Raw genomic sequence first — 25,886 nt, forward strand, 5'->3', positions numbered from 1 at the left:
GTGGAGTGTATTTTGTTTCTTATTTTATTCCACCCAATGCTCATGTGAATTGGTTAGAAAAAAAGTAAATATGGGGAAGCCAAATGTGTAAGAGAAATGATGGTGTTTAAAGCAACACACACACACACTACCACATGCACTTACACGGTCCAAAGTGACCTATTTACGGGTCCATTTTGGTTCTTATATTTGTCCCACAAATACGTGTAGATTTTATTTAAACATCATTTTATGTTTAATGCTTCCCGATTAATATCGTCTAAAACACTCCGTAAATATACGTGTACAGCTATACATATATTTTACGTACCAATACTAATCACATTAGTCAATTAGTACTAATTTAACAATTAACTACTTAATCATTAATTCCCGTCTAAAATAATTTATTATTTAATTATCGCATAATTAAATAATAATTTCCGCGCCTCGAGTTCACAACTTGATATCTCTCTAAATTAATTAATCGACTAACTCTTAGTCAATTTATCAAGGGACTAATTAAACTGTATCTCATACAATTAATTAGTTTTCGTGTTGGGGCTCGTTCCTTTAGGTGTGATTGAAAGGGATCGACTGAACACCGCCGTCTCACGACAGTAACGTCAAACCCTAGTTGGCCAACCGTTACCGATATGCGTTGATCAGATGACAAGTATTGCCAATGAATATCCCGTGCATATTCCTTCATGAGATTTAATAATATTATCATGCACTATTGTGGAGGACAAATACTCCAACAATCTCCCACTTGTCCGAGACAAGTTGTGTGATAATTATAACACACAATTGTGGATAATTCCTTATCCCATCAATATCCTGCTTGTACTATACAAGGGTCTGTTACAAATTCTCTTGTCCGTTTTAATAACAATCTCCCACTCAATGCAAGGTGTCTTTCAGGTCGCACTTGCACAAAAACATATCGTGAGTGGTTTTCTCGATCGAGAGTGTGACTGAAGGAACCGGAAAAATCTACCATAGATTACTTCCGAGCGTGGCCACGCATTTCTCAGTCACAACTCCTCGAGTGGCCTAGAGATGTTTAAACCCAACGTGGGTGGACAATTCCTGCCTGCCCTATCTATCCTTTTGCACAATACAGATCACCATGACCTAGTAGATGTCCTTTGGCCTCCTTTCTCGGCACGAACTAGGACAAAAACCAAAGTCACTTGGAAATTGCACTGGCTCAGATAATAGTCTCCAGTTTAAAGAATCGACTTATAGGAATATCATAGAAGTCCCTGCCACTACCAAGCGTCTGTAATAGATCTAAGGGACTCTATAAATGTCACTGCCCGGCAAAGTGTCCCACAGTCTGCCTATGTAAACGACTAATCATCCTTATGACCTTATGGTGGAGAACCTACCATCAATCGTCTTACAATCTAGTCACTCCAAGACGTCACCTCATTAAGTGACTAGGAGCTAATACAATGTTCATCCTATTTACTTGAATTGGGGTTCAACATTGTCTCCACAACCAATTTGGATAAATAAGTTATTCATGTTTTCAGTCAAACTGAATAATTGAGTTCTTAAAGAGACTCAAACAATGAATGCGATCATGACTTACGTAAATATTAATACTCTATCCAATATTTACATAGCAATCTTCAGCAATTAAGGTATACTCCTCAATCACATTGAGATGACATAACCATCACGTCTACCTTATGCCAACGGCTTTGGTTAGAGGATTAGCAACAGTTGCATCACTCTAATTTCCATGGCTATTTTCCTTTTTGTTCTATGCAATATTTTCATCACATAGAGCCTTTCTGAGTACATGTCTAAACAAGTTTTTAGACTCTGGTTCTAAAGCCAGTCAAACACTCCCACTATTTTCACAGTCTCTCGGGAGATGATATTCGGCTAACATAACTACTCTAGTTCCATTAAACTCCGGATATCAACTGTCTCTTATACAATATCGGATGTTGTAATGTACTTAGCTTTTGTTCATGATTTGTACGTATAACACTTATACATACACATCCTTCATATGACATCTTTTATGTATGACTTCTCATACATATCTGCTTTATACATGTATAACTTCTTATACATATATGTATAACTTCTTATACATATTATTCGTTATGCACATAACACTTTTACATGCTAACCATTCCTTAACGATGCCCATAACATCTTATAAGCATAGCAATGTAATCGTGTAACCCTTTTACACGAAATTCATTAATTCCTCCAAACTACAAGAGTAAATTCTCAGTGCCTCTCAAGTACTCAAGGATTCTATTAATAATCATCTAGTGACACTCACTAGGAAATTATTGGTAATGACTTCTCATATTCTCAATATGAGAAGTCCCGAAGAGAACAGCTTTTAGCATATTTAATAGATCCTGCAGCGGAAGCACAAGAGATCATATTAATTGTTCAACAACTTGAACGAGTCAAGAATCTTATCACATAAGTCTCTTGACTAAAATACTAATATCCATGAAGATCTATCTCATTAGATCCGGATATTTAAGATATTCCATGCTATTCTCAAGTATTCATCCGAGAATATTTATGGTCACTAATATGTCAAACACATATTTAGACTAAGAAACTTCACCTTAGCTACATTTCTAGTCACTAATATGTCAAGCACATATTTAGACTAAGAAACTCACTTTAGCTCCCACTAAACTCCATGTATCATCATGGTACCTCGACAACTCGAGTAATACCATTATGACTAATGACATAACTGAACCCAAGGTTCCAACTCTTTGGCGTATATAAGATCACAAAAGGGATCTTTCAAGCTTGATAGGCTTCTTAGCATTGACAAGATCAACAAAACTTCTCCCTTCATGAGTAACATTCAAGGATAAAGTTTCGTTATTCTTTTGCCGAATCTCATCCTCATGAGAGGCTATATTTCTAAGAACATACGAATTGATAAAGGCATTTGGGTTGTCACAAACTCTCTGTAACCAAATTAAAATTGAAATATCTTATGTAACCTTTATGATAAGATCAAGGTATCCTAATTTGGTGCAAAGTATTCACCCCAAATCAAGTCTCGAAAACATCTCATGTTTCCTTCCTTATCACATCTTGTGCAAGAAGACCAATTCGAATTGCATGGTGACTGCCATCACATAGAGTTTATACTATAGAAAAGCCTTTGATGAGGGTTGAAGATTCGTCACTTTCGAAAAGTAACGTAATATTATCGCAAAATTATCTCCTTATAACCGCTGAGACACAATAAAGAACGTCTTCTTACATTGTACTCTGTTTGTGGGTCTTGGACTTCCGTAAGTTCAAAATTTCTCCCACTCTGTCTTTCAGAAAATGAAAAATCTTTCTAGAAAGACAGCATTACGAGCCACAAACTCTTTGTTCTCGTTTTGGAGGATGAAAAAACCAGGTGGTTCAATTTTGGATAACCCTCACAAATACATAAATTGGTTCTGAACATAAACATTTATGGTCCCAAATGTATAAAAATGACAAGTTAGGGACCCTCCATATCCATATCTCATATGGAGTCATTTAGGCTATTATAGTCGAGTTTTAAACTTTTAGTGAGAAAATAGCTTACAAAATTGCGAAAAACCTCAAACCATATCTCATAAAGTTCAGTTTATCTTCTTGACTACACCATAATCTATGGTGTCTCTTGGAGAAGGTATATGTGAACTGGTTCATAATCTTCTTAGTGATCATCAAGGTCATCACTTGATATTACCCATTTGACATTCAAAGTCATTACTTTTAAATTTTCAATCAACATTTTGATCTTGTCGTGCTTTTGGTTTACTACTTCATTTTGAAAATATTCCGTGTTTCAAAAATCACTTTTATGTCTTATTAAATAGATATGAAGTTTTCATATCTACTTAACATTATGGTAAAAGTAACGAAGTATATATATAACCAACTATCGGCCTTACACATCCGTATGTATATGGACAATCACCTCACTATTATGTTTCTTTTCTGGAAAAGAAAACATAATACATACACACATACCATAAGGTTCTCAATCAAATGGTTGTTCTATGTGCTTATCGTTTACTCGTTTTAAACGAATTTAGTTGAGGTTTGATCAATTGGATTCACCGGATTAGGGACTTTAAAATCTACAAGATAGTATAATATTTATTTTTCGTGAAGAATGTAAAATACCTCTAACTTGTGTGGTCTAAACCAACCACCAAGTTATCATAGGAGTAAGTACAAGCTTTTGTTTTAAATAACCTGAGTGATGCCTTCTATGAGTAAACATATATGATTACATTCTTTTAAAACGAAATTTAAGTACATTTGTCCCTATCGAAATCGTTGCTACTCTAGCATCATTTCGATACAAAAATGTTCTATGCTAGACGTCTTACGTTTTATCAATTTATGTAAACTTTTTTACAAACAAATGACCCATACTTGGTATCTCATACCAAGATAGTGGAACTAGCCTATCCTTTGAGTAGATGTCTCCTTCAACTTTGTTCTATCGCATACATCTAGGGTTGCTTCTTCTTAACTCCCACTCACTTTCACATTCCTCTTTGCTTCAACAAGCAAAAATTAATCTTATGAAGACCTCTCTTTAAGTCATTCGTGATATTTTATACACTTAGTAAGAGTGAATTACAAAAAAGTGAGTGCAACATGTGGCAAAATCTCAACTTCTTGCGAAATTGGATTACCTAACCGTTCAATTGTCATCATATGCCTAAACTCTTTAGCGCATAAACAATCGATTTGGCCTTTCTCGAAGTGAGCCATTTGACGGTATCATATTGGAGTATTCTATATGTTTTTGAAAACTCTTTTCACAAACCTTTGAATTACTCTTGAGTAAGTAAAACTAATATGTCATCATCATGACGGAGGTGTCACTTCTGAAATCAAGACTCTCTTGATAAAATGTGACTCCCTTTTAAACTCATAATAAGAGTTTGCTACATTAAACCCCCTTTTTTTTTAATATGTATGGACGTTAAGTTGTAAAATAATCGCAAAAATTGTTGTAAGCTTATGTAGGTGAATTGGTGAATAATATTTCCATTCATTGCTATCAAATTCCTTCAAAGAAACCGCTTTCTATGAAAGAACAAAACAAGTATAATAATAAATAGAGGATGAAAGGAGGATGAAATGCATGATGTCATAGTAAATACATTAATGAAAATGAACGAAAAATAGGAAAAATTAACACTCAATGTTATAAAAACTTGATAAATATTTTTTAACAAGTCCATTTATATAATGACCTCTCACTAAATTATATAAATGATTCCAAGATCTGTCTTTAGACAAAAATAGGCATCGCTTGGGCGAAACATCCCATAATTGTGTAAATTCGGTAAGTCAACGCTTGTCTAATTCTACCTTTAGAACTCTTGGTCGACGGATTTCAACAAACCCATCTACTAGCCCCGGAATACAAGACCATCTTATACGCCATTGAGTCCAAACAATTTTGGCGCGTGATAACCTTTTATCACCCTACTTACACGAGGTAAAAAGAGAACACCCCGCTTGGGCGAGCATGGCTCTAATGAACAAGGGATTCATAGGTGTTACTAATTGGTAAGGCTAATCTCAATTTTAGTTATGTGAGAGATCTTGTCAATTCAGTCATAAATTCCCTTTAAGTGAAGTAAGTCGGTGAATGTAAATAACGTGAATTGACAACCGCGAAAATAAAATGCATGTGAATGGCGATTTTGGCATGCGCGGAAAAATAAAAGCAAGCAAGCATATGAATAATCCTAGTATGGCCACCTAGTTAAAAATAACAAGACTATTACATATCGGAAACCAACTCCTTGGTCCCTTGCCTCTTCATAGGAACATCTTCCAAAAGTGGCTCCTTCTTGTGGGATTTGAAACACCTTTCAAAAAATAGACTCCATCTCGATGTAAATCCGTCTTTTGGAAACGGTGGTAAAAATAACTATTACAATTAAATTACATGGCTATTCCTATTATATATTAATTAATAAAATAAATAAAACTATTAATTAATTACAAACCGACGATACGAGATCGTATTTAAATTACAAACAAATCGCTATTCCCATTCATTTCGGGTAATAACGATTAAAATAAACTAGGCCATACTACGTACAACAAAATACAAACTTTAAATAAATGACAATCATTCATTCAACATAAATAAATATGCTTAAAATGCTGTAAAATGATGCCAAAATCGCCCTATCTTACAATCATTGGTACCTTGCTCGGTTTGTGGATTTAATCGATTTTTAACTTGTTAAAAATCAATAATTAACACTTAAATCTCATTTAAGTCCAAACTAATTGTCTAAACTGTTTTGGACCTGAAAAATTAGTCCCCACTAATTTGATGATGAATAATTAGTTTGATTTGGTGTTATTTGCTAATTTAATCGGTAAATCATAACTTTTAAGTAATAAATCCAAAATAATTAAAAATATCACCAAAAATTGAAACTAAAAATTTTGAGTATTCTGGAACACTCCCAAGAACACCAAAATGTTAGGAAAAATGCCCAAAAAATTCGGATAAAATTAATGAAGAAAAAAGATCGACATTTATCGGTTTCTAACCACTAAAACCAATAAACATCAAAACAAGGTGAAAATACATTTTAAATTTCACTTTTGACTTTTATATAATATTTTGAATGTATATAAATTTATCATGGGTAGAATCATCCGTTTAAAGCTTATGATTAATTTAATTCACTTTTATCGACTTTAATCTCATAAAATCAACAAACATGCAAAATTTCAAACCAACCTTCGAAATTTTACATACAATCTTTAGAAAATATGCATAAAACACTATAAAATTTTCATGGCCCGAATAAATCTTTAACTATTTTTAGTTAACTCTTAACCAAAATACGACATTTTTGACTCGGTTTTTTTACTAAAAATCATTAAAAATAGCAAAATAACTTCACAAGTCACCAAATTTTACCACAAACCATTTGAGATCAGTAGGTATGCATGCCCAAAAGTTTTCGTGCTAAATCCTCTTTTAGCACCATTTTTTATTTTTCCAAATTATCTCATAATTTGTTAAATATGCTAAAAATCAACATACAAATTACAAGCCTTAGCTCTTATACCACTTGAAAGATCATAGATCCTAATTAGACACTCTAATTAAATATCAAATTATGTCATAATTTATGTTTATGTGATTTATGTAACATGCATACAATATTAAAGCATATTAATATAAAAGAGGAGGAAAATAATTTTCCTTACATTGAGAAATGGTAGTATTTAGGCACAACCAAGATCACCATCTTGGTTGTTCTTGAGCTTAAAATAAATGGCAAGATCCCCCATCTTCATGTCTCCAAGGTAGAACACCTCCTCTCTTAAGCACCCAAGAACTTACCCCAAAATCTTACTAATATTAATTAGATATTATATAAGATTGTCCTTGAAAAATCATACTAACACTTAGCAAAAATATTAGATTTATAATACTAACTCTTAGTATGTGATTTCTAATTTTTGAGGATTTAGAGAGAGGAACACACTTGAAGTTTTTCACATACAAAAGGATAATAAACAATGAACAAATGCATGTGTGTGTAAGGGGGAGTAGGGACGGTTGGAGAGGGAGTTGGTAGAGTGTTTTTTGTTTCTTATTTTATTCCACCCAATGCTCATGTGAATTGGTTAGAACAAAAGTAAATATGGGAAGCCAAATGTGTAAGAGAAATGATGGTGTGTAAAGCAACACACACACACACACACACACACACACTACCACATGCACTTACACGGTCCAAAGTGACCTATTTAAGGGTCCATTTTGGTTCTTATATTTGTCCCACAAATACATGTATATTTTATTTAAACATCATTTTATGTTTAAATGCTTCCCGATTAATATCGTCTAAAACACTCCGTAAATATACGTGTACCGCTACACATATATTTTACGTACCAATACTAATCACATTAGTCAATTAGTACTAATTTAGCAATTAATTAACTACTTAATCATTAATTCCCATCTCAAATAATTTATTATTTAATTATCGCATAATTAAATAATAATTTCCGCACCTCGAGTTCACAACTCGATATCTCTCTAAATTAATTAATCGACTAACTCTTAGTCAATTTATCACGGGACTAATTAAATTGTATCTCATACAATTAATTAGTTTTCGTGATGGAGCTCGTTCCTTTAGGTGTGACTTAAAGGGATCAGATGAACACCGCCGTCTCACGACAGTAACGTCAAACCCTAGTTGGACAACCGTTACCGATATACGTTGATCAGCTGACAAGTATTGCCTATGAATATCCTGTGCATATTCCTTAATAAGATTTAATAATATTATCACGCACTATTGTGGAGGACAAATACTCCAACAGCTAGCATGAGATTTATACCACCATGATTTTATTGTTGCTTTTACTCACTTCTTTATATTCTAAGGTCTCCCAAATATCATAGTTTCCTTTTAAAAATTTTGCGTTTTTTTTTAAATAATTTATTATGAGATTATTTTATAATTTATAATACAAAATAATACAACGGGTAACAAAACAGGTGAAAACATGGTTAAAAATAAAATAATTATACTTATTATAAGATTATATAACAAAGTTAAGGAGTTATTTTGTGTCATGATAAAGGGCATGAAAACGTATAAAAGGGTACGGATTATATTAGTGTTATATAAATAGCTTATTTAGAGACCATCACAGATCTCTCAAATTTTTTTGTTAGTTAATGGCTTTATATGGATGACATTTGATTATGATTAAGTTGACATTGTTTAAACTTGAATAAGGGGTCTACACTAGATAGTTTTGATTATTGGGCTGTGATTTAGCATTAGCGAACATGAATAAGGGGTTTACACTTAGAGTGTCAAGGGCCATTTCCCAATCACAAATTATATTATGAGACCGTTATATGGTGCGACGACATAACAATGACTATTTTATCGTAAAAATTTAGCGTTTTATATTAAAAAGTTACAGCTAAATTGCGAGTAAAATGACCACTTTTTAAAAACAACCAATTTTTACATAAAATGTTCACTATTCCTAATAAATTGGTCACTTTTATCAGTCTCATCATTCGACGGTTACACACAATAAATACGCAATCTAAATTGGAACCGCAAGTAACACTTTATGTACTTTTTTATGATTTAATTTAATAAATAGTAAACCATTATTTTAATAATTAGTAACTCACGGTTCGCACATAGACGTGTGAAAAAATTGCTTTGAATCGAATTGCACGTTATTTATTTCTATTAGTAGTATGATTAACTAAGGAATTTTCAATATATGTGGATGTTTGGTTGCTCTTTGAAAAACGTATGAATTGTGAATTATGTAAAGATTAAGTTGGTTCGTTATCTCGTATTCTCATATCTTCAATTCATAAAATTTGGAACTTTCCTTAACAGATGCTAAACAAGGTATTCAGGGTGATTATGAATATACATATTAGGCTAAATCGGGGACGAGATATTTTGAGACTTTTTTTTTTGTTGAGCTATGTTGGATTCTTATCATCTAACATGTATAGTTCAGTTTTAGTAATAAAGATGAAGTTATTATCATATATATATATATTTATTCATGTTTCCACTTTATGATCAATAATTTCAAGTTAAACTTTTCACAGATGCTTATGAATATTTTACTCATATTTAGATATTTTACGTATATACACAAATTATTTTCAAATAACATTGAATGATGTTTAAAAAATGTTTACAAATATACCCGTGCAACTTTGCACGGGTTTTAAGCCTACCCTCCTTAGATGAGTGCATAAGTCCTAATCCTAGCCATTAGATGAGAAGAATGAATTTTGAAGATTATAACAAAATCAAGGGCTAAGATTGGATCGAAAAACATAAAACCCTAATTCACTCTCCCTCACTCATTCATTCAGTCTCCCGCTCTAACTCTCTCTTCTCTCTTTAACTCCCACATCTCCTCTCTTCCGCTGCCCCCTACCATGCCACGCCGCCTCCCTCCTCTCCTCTTCTTCCTCCCTCGGCACCACCCGACACCTCTTCTCTGCCTCCATCGTGCCGCCTCTCTCTTCTCCTTTTTTTTCTTTCTTTTTCAGATCTGAGAAAGAAGTTGTTGGTAGTGGTGGTGGGTCATGTGTGCAGCTGATGCGGTGGGTATTGGTGGTTCTGGCGCCCTCTCTCCCTTCTCCTTTCTCTTTTTTTTTTTTTTTTTCAGATCTGAGTGGTGGTGTGTTATTTTTTTTTTTGGCGGTGGTGGTGGTGATGCTAAGGCGGTTGTTGGTGTTTTGTTGGGGTAGATGTCGTGGAGGTGGTGAGAGATGAAGCTGGTCATGGTGAAGGGAAGAGAACGGCTGGTGGTGAAGGGAGGAGAACGGCGGTGGTCAAGGGAGGTCGAGGGTTAGAGGTTTTTTTTCCGTGAGATTTTAGGGTTTAGGGTGGTGGTTGATGGAGGTGGGGGCAGTTTTGGTGTGGCGGTGTTCTTGGTGGTGGTGTCATGGGGGCGGTGGTGGATATGTTTTTTTATGGTTGGTGGTGGTGACGACAAAGGGGGTTGTTGTTGTTGTTGTTATTAGTTGGCGGCGGTGATCGTTTTCGGTGTCGATGACGGTGGATCGATTAAAGTCACACATATCTTCTATTAAAGTGGCACATTTTACTGTTAAAATTTCATAAATTTTATATATATGAAATGACTCGACGATCATTAAAGTTTCACTCGTAGACCATTAAAGTTTCACTCGTAAACCATTAAAGTTACATTCGTAAATTTGAGAAATTACATAAATTTTAGTCACAATTACAATATTATATAAATACAAATTTTTATATTAAAAATGGCCTAAAAAAATTAAAGTTTCACTCGTTACCATTAATGTTTCACTCGTGTAACATTAAAGTTTCATTCATAAATCAGTGAAAATAAATAAATATTAGTCATAATTACATTATTGCATAAGTTCAAATTCTTATATTAGAAATAGCCTGAAAAAACTAAAGTTATAATTTTAAGCATTAAAGTTACACTCGTAAAACGTTAAAGTTACATTTGTAAATAAGTGAAATTAAATAAATTTTAGTCACAATTACATTATTATATAAATTCAATTTTTTTATTAGAAATGGCCTAAAAAAAATAAAGTTTCACTTTTAAGCATTAAAGTTACACTTGTACACCATTAAAGTTATACTCAAAAATCGAATTAAAAAAATATTAATCACAATTACATTATTTCATAAATTCAAATTTTTATACTAAAAATGGCCTAAAAAAATTAAAGTTACACTTTTAAGCATTAAAGTTTCACTCGTAAAACATTAAAGTTACACTCAATAATACATAAATTTAAATTTTTATTAACTAAATGACTTTAAAAAATTAAAGTTACAACTCTAAAGAATTAAAGTTTTATTCACATATTAAAGTTTCATTTTTAAAACATTAAAGTTTCATTCAAAAAATGTTTAAAAGTTTCAAATCTCAGCCATCAATTTTAGAAGATCCAATGGTTTAGATAAGGACTTAGGGACTCACCTATTTAGATGGACTCGTTTGAACTTGCCTATATATATATATATATATATATATATAAGAGATCATGTAAGTCCACCTTTTTTGGTTGAGTCCCTAAGTCCTTCTCTAGACCCTTGGATGAGTGAAATAAAGGGTCAAGATTAGATTTTAGAAAGTGAATGAATGGCTAAGATTATAACAAAATATGTGGACTAGATTAAACCTATAAAAAGAAAAAAACCCTACTTTGTTTCTCATTTTCTGACTCCTTCCTTCTCACTCATCATCTCTCTCTCTAAAATCTCTCCTCTCCCCCAACCCTAAATCTCTCCTCTCGCCGCTGCCGCCCACCCGCCGCTGCCACCTCACCAACCACACACCACCACGCAACACCTGCTGCCGCACAAACACCATCCCCACCGACAACCACGCCGGCAACCACGCCGATAGCCGCCTTCCTCCCGTTCTCCTTTCTCTTTTTTTTTTTTCAGATCTGAAAAAATGAAGTGGCGGTTGTTGAAGGGTGAGTTAGTGTCGTCTTTTTGGTTGTTGTTTTTCAATTTTTGATTCTTTTTGGATGGTGGTGCCATGGTGGGTTTGTTGTGGTAATTTTTTCAGTTTTTTTTTTCTTTTTTTTCTTTCTTTTTTTTTTGTGCCGCTGGGGATGGGGGTTGGTGTTGGGGATGTTGTTGGTGGTGGTGGTCATGGTGTTGTGGTGCGTGGTGGGTCAGCCGCCTCCCACCCCTCTTTTTTTTTTCAGATTTGAGATAATAAGTGCTTAGTGGTGGTGTTGATTGTTGCGGTTTGGAGGTGTTGGTGGGACTGGGGTGGTGGTGATGTGGTGGTTGAAGTAGGAGGTCGTAGGATGGTGGTGGTGGTTAAGAAAGAATAATTACTATAAAGTTACACTTCCGAGGACTAAAGTTACAATTTCAATGACTGGAGTTACAATCGTAAGGCAATAAAATTACACCTCTAATGACAAAACATACTCCACCAGACTAAAGTTACACTTTTGAAAGACAAAAGTTACACTTGAAAGGACTAAAGTTACAATAGTAATTATATTAATTCAAATTTTTACATACAAACCACTATAAAAACTAAAGTTTCAATTCCAACGACTAAAGTTACAGTTGATAGTAGTAAAGTTATACTCGTAAAAGTATATAAATTCAAATTTATGCATAGAAACCATCATACGACAAAAGTTACACCTAAAACGACTAAAGTTACAACTAAAACGACTAAAGTTACATTTGTAGGGCAGTAAAATTACGCTCATAAAATTACATAAATTCAAATTTTTGTGAATAAAATGGCTTGAAAAGGTTGAAGTTACACTCTAAAAGTTAAAAATACACTCAAAAGTCATTAAATGAATAAAATTACACTCATAATGCAGTAGAGTTACATTCCAAAAATGTGTGGCTGAGAATAGGACTTAGGGACTCAACCAAAATCAAGGACTTACCTGAACCTATCTCTCTCTCTCTCTCTCTCTCTCTCTCTCTCTATATATATATATATATATATATATATATATATATATATATATATATATATATATATATATATATATATATATATATATATATATATATACCTCTCGTGAGAATCTCGAGTTCATAACTGTTGTACCAAAGGTTCAGAACCTTTATACCTCAGGTTCAGAACTTTTGTACTAAAGGTTCAGCCATTTCTAAGAGTATGGTAATCACGGCCTTATCATTCACGATAATATTTGCTGAGGTTAGTTTTTACCGCAAGGAAATCCTATTCCATTTTTCTTTCCTTTTTATTCCATTTTATGTTGTTTTTATAATTTATTATACGTTCTTTTGTCATGCCCGCTGATTTATTGATGATTTGATGGTTGGATACTTGAATGTGTGGTTAGGTAGTGTGCGAGAAGTTTCTTTATGTCCTGCACCTTGAGAAAATAAATATAGTTATTACTTCATTTAAAAGCATCATTGGTTCAAATGGTCATTTAAACATGTTGGCTAAAGTAATTAATGCAACATTACCTCTATGTTGGATGGAGAAGTAGCTGGCGCATAACAATCAACGACATACCCATCTTTGTCAGTAAGGAACTTTGTAAAATTTCATTCGATTGCGTCTTCAAAGAAATAAGAGGAGCAATTCATTAGCCAAATTAGTAGTTACGCAGATGGTTATTCAGCATTAAATTTATAGTTTAAGTTATACAATAAGTATAGTGTAAGTTAAACTTTTCATATAAAGATTTTGAACCTTCGGTATAAAACTCCTGAACATGAGGTTCTCATGCTTCTCATACGAAGGGGGTTCTCATAGGATCCTAAATCTCTCTCTCTCTCTCTCTCTCTCTCTCTCTCTTTATATATATATATATATATATATATATATATATATATATATATATATATATATATATATATCATGTAAGTCATCTAAGTATTTTTGAGTTCATAAATCTTATTAAAGGGCCATTGGATCATGAAGATGGAGGGTTGAGATTAAGAGCAAAAAGCAAATAATAACATTAAAAAAAATAACCTACCATAGCCTACTCCCTTTATACTCCTCTTCCCTCTCTCATCAAATCACTTCCAAAAAAATCAGATTTGTTACACAACAAAACTCACTCTCTCTCATCTTCTTCTCTCTCATTTCATCATTCATTTTGTTCATTTCTGTACATTCTTGTGCAAATTTACTCATTGTCAACTTAGATTTTGTAAGTATTCCTCTTTATCCTAACATAATTGTTTAGGTAATTTTCCGCCTAAATTACACCCAGTGACGTGGCGGCCAACCATTGGAGCAGAGCAAGAGCAGCGGATTAATGACTTGGCAAAGAAATATCTTAATCAAACCTCACACAAAGCTGCAGTCAAGTACAAATTAAAACAAAGCCCATGAGACCTGGTCCAGCAACAGATCCCACAAAAATAGGGAAGTTGAGAGAACTCGGAGTAGGCGCTGAGGAGGAGCGGGTCAAAGGGAACGATTATAAATACATAGCAAAGGCAAATTAGCAGGGATCATTCACTCATTCTCACACTCATACTTCAAGTCTCAACTCCAGAAAACCATCATCATCACCATCTGAGAATATTAGTCTTAGTTTTCCGTCATAAGTGTATCCATACATTGTTCCTCCTCAGTACCCTAGAAGTTATAGTTCTTAAATTTGGCGGGATACCGACTTACCCCGCGGTTTTTCCCACATTTGGGGTTTTCCGCGTCACCAATTTCTTGTGTCCTTTACTTGTTTGCATTCTTTATTTTGTTCCATCAGTCTGCAAGTACAATCACACCATCTTAAAATCGAGTAACAATAGACCGCTTTAACCCACCTAAAGACAAAGTGACTATTAGATAATTTTTTACGAAAACAGTTTGGCGCTCACCGTGGGGCATAATGGTCATATTATAAAGTCAACTTTCCCAGCAGTATGTTCAGAATGTCAAGATCCAATTAGAGTACCTCCAGCGCTCCGAGTTCCACCTCCAGCATCTCAGACTCTACCACACAACCTATGGCACGGACCATGCCAGCCGTAACGGGAATGGTAGAGCCAGTGGCTATCGTCAGCAGGGCGGTTACCACCAGCCAGCCGACTAAGGTGACTCCAGTACAAGCCAAACCCCCGCATTCACCCATAACCATAGATGTGGGGGCGGAGCGCGTGAGGAAGATGTCAGGGATGCCTGCCCAAATGAAGTCCAGCAGGGAAAGCAACCCAGTCATATCAGCAGGAACGCCGGTGGTCTCTCAGCACGCCGGATCATCACCTCCAGATGAGTGGCAACAACTACTGTAGGGCATGAGCACTCTGCACCGTGCCGTTGAGAGCCTACAGAAGGACAACGAGATCCTACAGAGGTACAACCGGGCCTTGAAGGCTAGAATGGATGCAGTATCTCAGAAAGAAGTACCCCCGCAGACGTCAGAGCATACATCGGATCGGGAAACGCTCAAGGGGAGCCATGGAAAAATCTTGGTAACCAGGCTGGATCTGGGAGTGGTATCACCACCGGGGGTACCGCTGTAGCCAATGATGATGCCTCCTCCGGGGGTACTATCACCACCAGGGGTAACGCCACAACCAAGGAGATTGATTTTGGTAACCTTGGTTTTGGTTGTAAAAGGGTCTTTGAATTGATTGTATGGAGATTGATTTTGGTAACCTTGGTTTTGGTTGTAAAAGGGTCTGTGATTTTGGTTTCTCATGGGAGGTGGGGTGTATGTTGGTTGAGGGTTTTGAACATTTTGGCTTTTGTATGAGAGATTTGGATGGAATTTGGTGTTTTCATTGTAATAGTTTAAATAAGGGGTACCACTCTTGTATGCTTGAAAAGCATTCACTTGTTCATTTGTTCCCCTACATTCACTTTGGTCATGTCCCAAAGTTCCACAATTCTCACATATCCCACTTGGGATTGATGAAGATGCCGTCATGGCATTAACATGATGCCTTGGTGATTTTGAGGCTTCTTCAAGTCTAGTCATAGCTTTTTCAAACTTCAAATTGATGGTATCAATGTGAGCACTAAGTTGAGCACCCAATTGAGTAATAGAGTCCACTTCATGCTTTCCTCCTCTAGTAGCCTTGCGAGGTCTACTATATTGTGAGTTATGGACCGCCATTTCTTCAATTTTGTTCCAAGTTTGATTGTCATCAACTTCGGTGAACATTTCATTTGATCCCATGTTGAGAATGTTCCTTGAATCTTCATAAAGACTGTTCCAAAATTGTTGTACCAAGAATCACTCGCTAAGTCCATGGTGAGGACATGAGCGACAAATTCCCTTAAATCGCTTCCAAGCTTCATACAAAGATTCTTCATCCCTTTGCTTAAAGCCCGTGATTTGAGCTCTTAGCATGTTAGTCTTTTCCGGTGGATAGAACTTTTTGTAGAAAGCTAGAGCCAACTTTTTCCAAGAATCAATTCCGAGAGTAGCCTTATCAAGGCCTTTCAACCATTGTTTCACGGTGCCAATTAGAGAAAATGGAAATAAGACCCATCGAATTTGGTCTTGAGTTACACCGGTTTGAGAAATCGCATCACAATAGTCACAAAAAGTCTCCATATGAGAATGAGGGTCTTCACTAGGCATCCCCCCAAATTGGCTTCTTTCGACTAATTGGATAAATGCGGATTTGGCAATAAAATTTCCGGTTAGATGTTGTGGTGTGGGAGTACCATTGGGTAGGTTCTACTCGGTGGGTACGGAATGTGATGAAAACTTAGGCATTGTGGGTTGATTTTGTGTTGGATTTTGTGTTGGGTTCTCCTCACCTTCTCTTGCAAAAGGGTTGATGAACTCAATAGTATTTGGTTGAATATCTACAACCTCACCAATACCTCTCAAAGTTCTCCTAGCAAGTCTTCTATTGGTTGTCAAAGTCCTCTCAATTTCGCGATCAAAGGGTAACAAGTCACGTTGTGACCTTCTAGACATGCAAAATATCAAACAACTCGAAAACAATTAGAACAAACCTTGAGAAGTTTTACTTCCCCAAGGCAAAGAAAGACACAACTAATAACAATATAAGAAAATCTAAATCAAGTTAACACCGTCCCCGGCAACGGCGCCATTTTTGGTCGGGACTAAATCTTTCGGTTACTTGTCGTTAGGAGCACCTAGACCAAAACACAATTTATAACTTCACAAACAACTCTACAATTAGTAAAGAGGCAAGTAAAGGTCGGATCCCAAGGGACGGGAATTGAGATGAGATTTCTATTGCAACTAGTAGTGTCTTAGGGGTATCACAATTGGGGTTTGATGTAGAAGATCACTAAACTAAATAGCAATGAAAGTGAACAAGCAAGATGAATTAAAAGGGATGTAAACAATTGATAAAAAGCACTAGGGTGTCATGGGGTCATAGAGAATTCATGGGAATTGATCATACAAACATATTCTCAAGTTATAAGCAAGCAATTATTGTTGTGATGGATCGAGTTGGTTTATATCTTACAATCCTAGGAAAGTTTGGGTCCCGGAGCCGAATCGATTAGATTGTACAACACCAACAAGTCGAATTAATCCTCCCTACTCAACTATATGCATGGTCTAATGAGACTCGAGTTGGTTTATGTCTTACAAGTCTCACTGAAAAGATAGGTGATGGGTAAAAAATGCAAGGATTCATAGGCTCACATTTCATCAAACATAACATGTGCATGAGTTGAGATCACAACAAGCAAACAAATAAACTATGAAAGCATATTAATTTAAGCATGAATCATTCCCCATGTTGGTTTCCCCTAATTACCCATTAACCCTAGCTAAGGTAACTACTCACTCATTATCATGTTGAACATGCTAGCAAGATTGTCAATCATACCAACAAAGTGAAACATGATGAATAAATGAAGGTGATTAACAATAACTAAAGAGGGATTAAGAGAATTATACCTACTAATGATTCCAATAATAAAGCAAAGAATAAAAGAAGTACTTGATGCTTGATTGAGAGGTTGTCAATCTCCCAATAATAACCCAAATAATCTTCAATTACCCAAAACAAAGGATGAACAAGAGAGAGATTAAGGAAATAAAACTTGTATTAAAACTTGATTAATTGTTGATTACAAGATTAAAGAGAGATTTGATTGATATTAACTACTCTAACGATTGCTAAGAAGAACATGCTCTTCTAATTAGACTAATGGGGTATTTATAGTGGGGATTAGGTGGATGAATTAGGGTTAACTAAGGGCTTAAATGATGATTAAGTCCCTTGTTGAGGAAATGCCGGTCCTTTTGGAAAGACTCCGGTCTCTAGGGAGACTCCGGTCTCTAGAAAAAGATGTGCAACCTTCCTTGAAGCTTGAAGAAGACGAAATAGGTCTGCCTGGGAATCCGGGCGTCTTTAGCACGGGACGGGCGGATTTGGTGGTTTCTGCCCGGGCGTCTTGGGGTGAAGACGTGCGTCTTCTGGAGTCTTTGCCCGAGCGTCTTGGAGTGAATACGCACGGATTGTGGTGGTGGAGACGGGCGTCTTTAGGGTAAGACGCACGGATTGCTGGGCAGTCTTGTTTCTTCTTCTTTTCTTCCTTTTTCTTCAGAAAATCCTTGGGGATTTTCTCAGGGATGCAAGGATCTTTTCTCATCATTGCCCATCTACTATAGTATGTACAAAGGCCTTCTAATCTTGTCTCTCCTTGATGCTTGGTCATTGAATTAAATCAATTTAGCCTCATTTTGCCATGAAAATGCAAGGTTTGTACTCCTTTCCTACCAAGGGATCAAAACCTCAAAGAATATGCAAAACAAAGAACTAAAGACAATAAATGACCCAAATATGCACTAAAAAGCATGGGAACAAGGCTAATTCGGGGACTAAATATGCTCTAATTATGGTCACATTAGTGCACAATCCAGACCTATTATGAACGCGACTCCACTGCCTGGTGGCTACGTCGTTCCACCATACGCCACATGAGGAACGCCAGTAACCGGCAGCCCATTTGGCTTCTATTTACCAGTCCACAACATACCTGTAGGAACAAGTACCTCAGTAGAGCAGCAGTTGCAAGAGCTTAGGGCTATTATCGGTAAAGTACCCAGAATGCCGCGTCCCATGGAGATGGCAGCACCAGAAAGCTACGCAGACTCACCCTTTGTGGACAACATAGCACTCGTTAGTGTACCGAAAGGATTCACTCCGCCAACCATGACCCTATATGATAGGACAGCTGATCCATTGGACCACGTCAACCAGTACAAGCAAAAAATGATGGTGGTAACAACAACTTGTTCCCTCAAAGAAGCGTGCATGTACAAGAGCTTTGGGTTCACCCTGTCTGGGGCAGCGCTGCAGTGGTTCGTAAACCTGCCCAACAAGTCTATATCCACTTTCGCAGATCTAGTTAATGCCTTTAACCAACAATTCGCCAGCAGTCGCAAGCCAGAAAAATAAACAAGTGACCTATACAGGGTAGTCCAGAGGTTTGAGAAATCCACTCGGGACTACCTGAACAGGTTCAATATAAAAAAGGTCTCCATCCTAAAATGCGACGCACCCACAGCGATAGAGGCATTTAGGCGTGGACTTCACCACGATTCAGATCTATACAGGGATCTTACCAAGTACCCGTGTACCACCTTCGAGGAGGTACAGCAGAAGGCAGTGGCTGTCATGCGCTTAGAGGAGGACGAATCCATGAGGGATGTCTACGACACAAAACGTACCAGCAGAAAAATCACCACGGAAAAGAAAAGTGAAAGATCTAAACCGTAAAACAAGAACACTGTGAACAAAGTTTCTGGGGACGCTGATTGGACGGAAAGTGCAAGCTTGCCCCCAAAATTGAGTAAGTACGGATTCGCCACAGGAATCGCCGGAGTATTGAAAGCACTGAAAGAGTTGGGAGAGAGAGTCAGGTGGCCAAAGAAGCCAGTACCCAGGGAGAACGACAGAAGGGACGCAAGCAAGAAATGTGAATACCAACACGACATCGGACACAACACAGAGGATTGCGTAGTCCTACGCAAGGAGATAAAACACCTCCACGGAGCAGGCTGCCTTGATCATTTACTACCAAAATGAGCCAAGTCCGGGAAGGTAAACACAACCGAGCAGGTACTCCCCCCACCACCTCCGTTATACTCCAAGTTTGTGAATGTTATCACAAGAGGATCAGAGATATGTGGGCTGACTTATTCAGTAGCAAAGCGCCATGCGACAGAAACTAAGGGAGACAAACTAGAATCCTCTTGTCGCGTCAGCAGGAACGACTTGCCAACAGTCACATTTGATGAAACTAATATCCAGGATGAGGGGGAACAACATCACGACGCATTGATTATCACCCTCTTAATTGGAAACTGCCCGGTAAGGAAGATCCTAGTCGACACAGGAAATTCTGTCAACCTCATAATGCTGGGAACCCTAAAAAACATGGGGTTCATCAAGAAAGACCTTCTTAGAAAGGCGGCACCCCTGGTTGGGTTCAGTGGAGAAACAAAACACTCCCTGGGAGAGATCGTAATCCCTACATTTGCTGGAGGAATCAACAAACAGGTGAGATATTTGGTCATCGACGGCTCGTCCACTTACAATGTTATCCTTGGCAGGCCATGGATCCATAAAATGAAAGCCGTACCATCCATGTACCACAAGAGCTTGAAATTCTCAACACCCTGGGGAGTACAGGAAATACGAGGAGACCAAGAAGAGGCTAGGGATTGCTATAAGGATGCTCACAAACCTACAGCAAGCCCACCAGCATAGCAATTACAGAGACTGTGCGTCCAGAGGGAGTACATTGAGCCCTCGCAGGCAAAACTTGACGAAGTACATCTGGACGCGCAGCACTCTGAGCGAACTGAGCTGATTGGAGCACACTGTACAGGTAGTATCCGTTAGCAGCTACTTGATTTCTTGTGTAATAACATGGATTGCTTTGCCTAGTCGCACGATGATATGGTAGGTATTGACCCAAGTGATATAACACATTGGCTGAACGTGGACACCAGTTATCAGCCAGTACAACAGAAGAGGAGGAAGTTTCCTCCAGAGAGAAAAGAAGTAATCAATCAGGAAGTAGACAATCTACTGACAGCAGGAAAGATCAGGGAGGTCAATTACCCATAATGGCTTTCTAACGTTGTGGTGGTACCCAAGAATAACAACAAGTGAAGGATATGCTTAGACTTCACGGACTTGAACTAAGCATGCCCAAAAGATCCCTTTCCATTACCATACATAGACGCAATGGTTGACGCAACAACAGGCCATGAAATGCTCACCTTCCATGATGCATGGAGTGGGTACAATCAGATAAAAATGCACCCGGATGATCATGAGAAAACAGCCTTCAGATCTGAGTGGGGCCTATACTGCCGTTCGGCCTCAAGAATAACGGTTCGACCTACCAACGTCTAGTAAACCAAATGTTCAAAAATGAGATTGGAAGAATAATGGAAGTTTACATTGACGATATGGTGGTTAAGTCAAAGCAGGCAGAAAAACACATGACCCACTTAGAGAATACCTTTGGATACTCAGGAAGTACCACAAAAAGCTGAACCCCTTGAAGTGTACCTTTGGGGTGTCCTCCGAAAAGTTCTTAGGGTATCTAGTCACCCAGAGGGGGATCGAGGCAATTACAGAACAGATCCGAGCAGTGTTACAGCTGGAGTCACCCCTGAAACCAAAAGACGTGAAAAGGCTCACAGGAAGAGTGGCGGTCCTGAACCGGTTCATTTCCAGATCCTCGGATAGATGTCGACTCTTCTATAACATCCTCAGGAAGAGCAAGCGGTTTGAGTGGATGGGGGAACATGAAAAGGCGTTTGCCGAACTCAAAAGCTACTTGAACACACCTTTGTTACTCTCTAAGCTGGAACCAGGAGAACCCATGTACCTGTACTTATCGGTTAAGGAGGTAGTAGTTAGTGCTGTACTGGAACGGGAACATGAGGGGACACAGAAACCTGTATACTACATTAGCAAGTCTCTGCTACTTGCAGAGACCAGGTACAGCTCCCTAGAAAAACTCGTCTTAGCACTTGTTATTGCTTCATATAAGTTGCGTCCCTACTTTAAGTCTCACATCATCTCCGTGGTCACAAACTACTCCCTGAAAGCCGTAATGAGAAAACCTGAACTGTCGGGTAGAATGGCTAAGTGGTCTATCCACCTGAGCGGGTACAACCTTAAATTTGAACCCCGGACAGCTATCAAATCCCAGGCCCTAGCTGACTTTGTGTCTGATTTTAGCCCAACCCTCCAGCCTCAGGCTGAAAAAGACGTGTTAACCCTGAGTGAGGACAAGGGTGACCAAAAGTGGGTATTGTACGTTGACAGGGCATCAAATATGAGGGTAACGGGGGTAGGCCTGGTCCTCCGATCACCTCAAGTCAGGCGGTACGGTGTGAATTCAAGGCAACTAACAATGAAGCCGAATATGAAGCCCTCATCTTGGGACTACAGCTAGCCTTGGACCTACGAGTCAGTCACATAGAAGTATACAACGACTCCCAACTTATTGTAAACCATGTGAATGACTTGTATGTAGCCAGGGATTCCAAAATGGTTGCCTACCTGAAAGTGGCGAAGGATCTCAAACTTCGTTTCGCTACCTTTTTCATCAAGCAGGTCCCTAGAGATCAGAATGTTGAGGCAGACGCCTTGGCAACATTAGGGGCAACATTTAAGCCCGAGGTAATCTCTACAGTCCCTATTATACATCTGTTAGAACCAGCTGTCTACCAGCAGGAACATGATACACCAGATAAACCCACGTACTCCCAGTGGATGCACGAAGCAGGGATAATATATACCTCATCAGCCCAGGATGAAACTCCAGATTAGCGGCAGCCTTACCATGACTGGTTACAAAACAATGTACTCCCTACAGATAAAAAATAAGTCCGGTGTTTCAAGATGAAAGCGTCCAGTTTGTACTGATTGACAACATCTGTTCAGAAAGTCACTAGCAGGACCATACCTGCACTGCCTGAACAACCAGGAGGCACAGGTTGTTATGCATGACATCCACAACGGGGAATGTGGAAATCATGCAGGAGGTAGGAGCCTGTCCAATAAAGAACTTAGACAAGGGCACTTCTGGCCAACCATGCGTAAGGATGCAATGGAATACATAAAGAAATGCGACGCATGCCAAATACACGCACCAGTTAGCAATCAGCCGGCTGAGCCCATGTACCTCATAATATCACCATGCCCCTTCATAAAATGGGGGATGGATATTGTGGGACCACTACCTCGTGCCTTAGGAAACAGGGTCTACATGCTTTCTATGACAGACTATTTCTCCAAGTTGATAGAGGCGGAGGCATTCTCCCAGGTCCTTGAGCGACACGTAATCTCTTTCATCAAGCGGAACATCATATGCAAATTTCGCATCCCTTCAGAAATAATATGTGACAATTGCGCACAGTTCGTGTCTGACAGAATAGAAGCCTTTTATGCCAGGTGGAACATCACACTGTTCAAATCTACCCCCAGGAATCCTCAGTCAAACGGACAGGCAGAATCCAGTAATAAAATTGTTATGGAGAACCTGAAAATGAGACTGGAGGAAATATGGGGTAAATGGGAAGATGAGCTTCCCCTTGTGCTTTAGTCTGATAGAATCACCCCCAAAGTAGCCAGAGGACAAACACCGTTCAGTCTAGTGTACGGAGCTAAAGCCGTGATCCCTTATGAAGTGCGAGTACCAACACATAGGTACGGTTTCATAACAGAAGATAAGAATCAGGTGGAGATGGCCAACAACCTAGACACTATGGATGAACTAAGAGCCAACGCTCAGATCAGAATGGTAACCTACAAACAAATGGCTGCCAGGAGCTACAACCAAAACGTGAGGATTATAACTTTACAAGTGGGAGACCTGGTGCTCAGGAAAGTGTTCCAGAACACCAAGAACCAGCAGGCAGGAAAATTTGCCTACAATTGGGAAGGACCGTACCAGGTAAAAAGCATGGTGGACAATGGAGCATACAAACTCATGACTATGTTGGAAAAATTTATACATAAGCCCTGGAACATTACTCACCTAAAGGAGTACTACATTTAGGTTCCAACTGCTGAACCACAGAAGCCTTACCCTCAGAAGGTACACAACTATACGCACAATAAATTTTGAACTTGTGCCGTTAGCACCTGAACTAATCTCTCACAATGAAACAGTGTACATCTGAAGGGGTACAATGCCCAGAATCCACCCGCTGAAACCCCAGTCCTATTTCTCAGTAGGTACGACAGGAGAAGTGGAAACCCAAAACTTTAAGTTATGATTACTTATTCGCCTGAACAGGTATCACATTGTTGCTTTTGCAGCTTTACAGAAGGAATGTTATCTGCTTGAACAAGGCATCTCGTTCAGAACGTATGCATTAGCCACCTTGGATCTGTCAGGTACTGCTAAAAGGGTAACAACTTAAAAACACGATCTCAAATTCCTCCCAAATATCTCAAAATTCTTATTTCTTTTCCACCTTTGGGTGTTATATGTCCACAGGTACCGCTAAGGGAATAAAACATGGGAGTCATATCTTTATAATTTCTTGCAAAAAAGGGCCCAGATTAAGTATTGTTTTCTTTTAAATTTTTGGTTGTACTATTTGAAGGAGTACGGTTTTTTCCTCTTGGAACAATTTTCTTTTTAATCTACTCCTATTTGCGATACTTATTTTCTTTTTAGGATTTTTGAGAACTCTATAAGTTGAAAATTAATCCCCAGCAGTCTAACAGAAAAAAGGACTAGCAAAAGTTCCTCCTGCAGGACGTACACGTGGTTGGACAGGGACACGAGCATCCCGTAAGGACAGAAGACCCCAAGACCACCAAAGTCACCCCAACAGAACAGAGAGTCGACCAACATACAATGCATGCATGATAAACAAATCGCAACATGCACAGCACCTTATCAGGAACAGCAGTAGCAACCGAGTCTGGGACGTCCTCCTCCATCTGTACCACCTCCTCTATAGGAACGTCCGCCCCCCTAGCCAGAGCCGCTTTCTCCTCCGCCATCAGATCATCAATAATGCTAAAATCAGGCTGAACGGGGAAGGTCTCAGCAAACTACCTCTCCTCCTCTGCCAGATTCCAAGTGGTGTGCGTACCGGCTTGGAACTCCCGCATGCGCTTGATCTTGGACTCCCATGCGACATACAGTAGGGCGTCCAGAAGCAGCTTCTTCAGGGTCTGCACCTGACCCTCAGCAGCAGCAAGACTCTAGGCAAGAAAGGAATTGGAACTCTGTGCCTTCACCAACTAGGTTTGAGTTTGTGCCAGCTGTGAATGGGCATTGTTCTTCTCATCGGCAGCAGCAGAGAGCTTAGCCTCCAGATCATCAACCTGCTGGTTAAGGTTATTCACCTCGCCCATCAGATGAGGAACTTCTTTGCAGATAAACAGGTTCAGCTGAAGACTCCGCCAGAACAGGAAAACAGCTATGAGCAACCACCTCAGTAAGAACAAAAACAAATACAGAGATAGATGTACTTACAGGGAAGGCAGTTTCCACTGAGATGTCCAGCATCTCAGGCATAGGCTTGGTACTCAATTTCTGCATCGTGGAAGGGAGTAGGAACTGTTCCAGTTGAGGCCAGAGAGGAATACCAGCCTCACTACCATATCCACAAAGGGAAACGGAGGAGAGTCGTAGAACTGGGCAGAGGCGCCTTGGAATGCACCGACGCCAGAGGAGGAACAGACTTCGCTTCTGGCTCAGGAGCCGGAACAACTTTCTTCTTTGGAGCAGGTTGGGAGGAGAAGGAAGCAAGCTTTCTTTTCTTCAGTTCCATTGCAAAGTCATCATTGAAAGGGGCTTTTCCTAGGAAAAGTGGTTATCAGCACCAGTCACACAAAGTAAACAGACACAACAGACAG

At 38.3% G+C, this 25,886-nt stretch overlaps 1 non-coding gene across 1 annotated transcript; it reads left to right on the forward strand.

The window, feature by feature from the left end:
• The first annotated feature begins 16,280 nt into the window (after positions 1-16,280).
• LOC141634911 (small nucleolar RNA R71) lies at positions 16,281-16,387 on the forward strand. Its single transcript, XR_012539626.1, has one exon. It is a non-coding gene; the product is annotated as a small nucleolar RNA R71 (small nucleolar RNA).
• The last annotated feature ends 9,499 nt before the right edge of the window (positions 16,388-25,886 follow it).

This window comes from Silene latifolia, chromosome Y, assembly GCF_048544455.1.
Source record: "Silene latifolia isolate original U9 population chromosome Y, ASM4854445v1, whole genome shotgun sequence".
NCBI classification, from domain to species: Eukaryota; Viridiplantae; Streptophyta; class Magnoliopsida; order Caryophyllales; family Caryophyllaceae; genus Silene; species Silene latifolia.